General features: G+C 28.0%; 1 non-coding gene across 1 annotated transcript; it reads left to right on the top strand.

Moving 5' to 3' along the window:
- The first annotated feature begins 1,285 nt into the window (after nucleotides 1-1,285).
- TRNAV-AAC lies at nucleotides 1,286-1,359 on the top strand. Its single transcript has one exon. It is a non-coding gene; the product is annotated as a tRNA-Val (tRNA).
- The last annotated feature ends 1,833 nt before the right edge of the window (nucleotides 1,360-3,192 follow it).

The raw sequence follows: 3,192 nt of genomic DNA, 5'->3' as shown, positions 1-3,192 counted from the left end.
TACTAGACTTAGGAAAAATTTAACTTCTTTTAGTTAAGTCAATTTGTAAGATGAATAATTTAAACTGTTCTAATATTTTTGGTTAGTAATGTTCAAGTTGGGGTATAGTAAAATTTTGACTTACTATCAGCAAACTCCTTGGTGCTTGTTGATACTTCTTGGATGATCGAACCTTTGGTGCTTGTTGATCTTCTTGGATGATCGACTTTTGGCCCTTGATGATCTTCTTGGATATCGGCCTTTGGGCTTTGTTGACTCTTGGACGATCGGCCTTTGAACCTTGTTGATCCTTTAGAATGATAAGCCTTAGGCTTGTTGATCTCTTGGGGATGATCGTGTCTTCGGGTTTTGTTAATCTTCTTGGAGGATTAGTGTTTTCGCTACGAGGCTTACGGAAGAAATTTGTTTCGTGAGTTGAACTTAAGTTGGTTTGATGTTGATGTTATTTGATGCGATGTGGTTCGAATCTCTAGATTATGATGCGATTTGATTGTTGATGTTAATTTTTTAATCCTTTGAATTCTCTCTAGTTGATGCGTACAATGAAGTATAGAAGGGGGCTGTTATGGATGTTCTTTGAGCTTCGAGTCTAGAAGAAATGGCTTGTATGCTTCAGAAGGACTTCAGTCTTCAAAGGCGTGTTCAGATTTCTTGTATCTTGCACAGGACTCGGTCCTTCAAGCGTGGTTTAGAATACTTGTATCTTCAATAGGACTTTCAACCTTCAGATAGCTGTAATCTTCCTGACGCTTTTAAAGCTCTGATATGTCTTCTGATCTTCCATAAAGCTTGATATGTCTTCTTGACTTGCAGAGGCTTTAGTGACTTCTGTAGTCTTCAAAACTTTGGAGAGTTATGTTATTTAGATCCTTGAGCTTCAGACTTCAGATCTTCAGAGAGTTTTTGCCTTCAATTCTTCAACCCCCTCCGCCCAAATGAAGAGATAAGACTCTCTATTTATAGAGAATTTCTTCATGGGCCTTACATAGGTGATGAAACATGTAGAAATGCCATGTCATTAGATTCCTTGTCATTAGTAATTTATGAACGTTGTTAAGTAAATAGTACGGCAATTAATGCTCTTTAGTAGCATCATAGTGGAATATTATTATTATTTATTTATTTTACATATAAAAAAATTATATGGACATAATAGATAATTATCATTATTATTATTACCGAAAAAAATAGATAACTATTAATCTATTGGAGATTAATTTAGAACTTTAAACGATGAAAATTGATTAAATACTATTAAGTATTAGTTGAGATGCATTGACATCAAGGTGTCGTGGTGTAGTTGGTTATCACGTCAGTCTAACACACTGAAGGTCTCCGGTTCAAGTCCGGGCGATGCCATTTCCCCTTAATTAATACCATATTAGGCCCAATTAAGAATTCAATATTAAAATTTATACAGAATTATGCAAAACAGATGAGCAATATGGCAAAATTTTACAAAAAAAAAAAAAAAAAAAACCATTGCTATATAAAATTGAAATGAAAAAAAAAAAGTTATTTTAATATAAGTTTATTTTTTTTTAAAAAAAAGTTAAATATATTATTTCAATCTAAGTATTTTATATAAGTTAATTAATTATTTTTTTAAAGTTAAATATATTATATTTCTTTAAAATTATATGGCAAAGTTACATATATTTTTTTAAAGTTAATTATATTTCTTTAAAATTCTATGGCAAAATTTTACAAAAGAAACCATTGCTATATAAAATTGAAATGAAAAAAAAATATTTCAATTTAAGTATTTCAATTTAAGTTTATTTTTTTAAAAAAAAAGTTAAATATATTATTTCAATCTAAGTATTTTATATAAGTTTATTTTATTATTTTTTTAAAGTTAAATATATTATCTCAATCCTATTTTAATGTAAGTTCTTCTTCTTCTTTTAAAAAGTTGCATGATGTAAACTGTAGGGTATTTTATTTAATATAAATTATTTGTACAAGTTTAAGATGAAATAGATGTCAAAGGGGAAAAAAATATATATAAAAGGGTGATTTAAGAAGAAATTAAAAAATGATTTTTAAAAAATTAAAAAGAAATCTAGTTAACCAAACATCTATAAACAATTAATATATTTGTAAAATTGCTTTTGATCTTTCAAAAGTAATCCCAAACGAAACTTTAGTATAATTTTAAATTTTAAATTTGGCAATTATTTAGAGGAAATATTGAAGATTAAGTAGGAATGAAATGTGAGACAATGCTTGTAGTAGAAGTTGTCAGAAATATTGTAGGTTCATTGGTATTAAGCATAAGCAATGACCTTATTTAAAGGTATATCACGATCAATACATTGCTACATTCTCTATGGGTTGAAACTAACTTACTGATTTTTTGGAAGTATTTAGGAGCACTCAACATTTTGAAAATATGGACTACAATCTTTTGTTGATGAAATAATCCATGAATGAAAACTATTAATGTTAGAAACGCTAGAAGTGAGACATTTGCTCGTAGCAGAAGGAGTCAGAAAGATTGTAGGTTTGGTGGCATTAATAGAAGCGATGACCTTATTAAAGGTATATCACTATTCAAGACATTGCTATATACTACTGATTTTTTGAAAGTACTCAGGGGCATTGGCATTTTTAAAATATGAGTTACAATATTTTGTTGATGCAATATTTAAAACATACTGGCAAAATTTTGTTGGAGCCTTTTCCTAGGTCTCGAGTAGCTCTAATATTCATTTATATATCCCGTGTCTCATGTATAAAGATGTCTTTGAAACGAAATTTGGCTTGAAAATCACCCACCATCTAATGAGACCATTGCCTTTGAATTCCTCAAATAATTCTTAGTTCTTTTCCCTTTATGTTATCTCTTTTTTACATTAAAAATGCTTAAGAATTAAGTATGTCTGGGAATAAAAACCTGAGAATAAGATTGCTAGAATCCTATGACTATGTTCGGTTATACATGTGAATGTTATCAAAAATTATTATACTAACAAATTAACTTTTATTTTATTTATATAAATTAATCAATGAACAACACTATTAAAATATCCAATAGATTAATTGATAAACAATAATTCTATTCAAAAAGTTGAGAAAAATAATTATTTAACTATCAAATAATAATATTAATTAAATTATTAATTATAAATATTTGTAAAATAAGTAATTTATAATTAAAGTTCCTTGATTACATAATTTGATGAATTT

The sequence above is a fragment of the Benincasa hispida genome, chromosome 3 (genome assembly GCF_009727055.1).
Source record: "Benincasa hispida cultivar B227 chromosome 3, ASM972705v1, whole genome shotgun sequence".
Taxonomy (NCBI): domain Eukaryota; kingdom Viridiplantae; phylum Streptophyta; class Magnoliopsida; order Cucurbitales; family Cucurbitaceae; genus Benincasa; species Benincasa hispida.
Note: the sequence above shows the minus strand (reverse complement) of the source record. Positions and strands in the feature narration are given on the sequence as shown.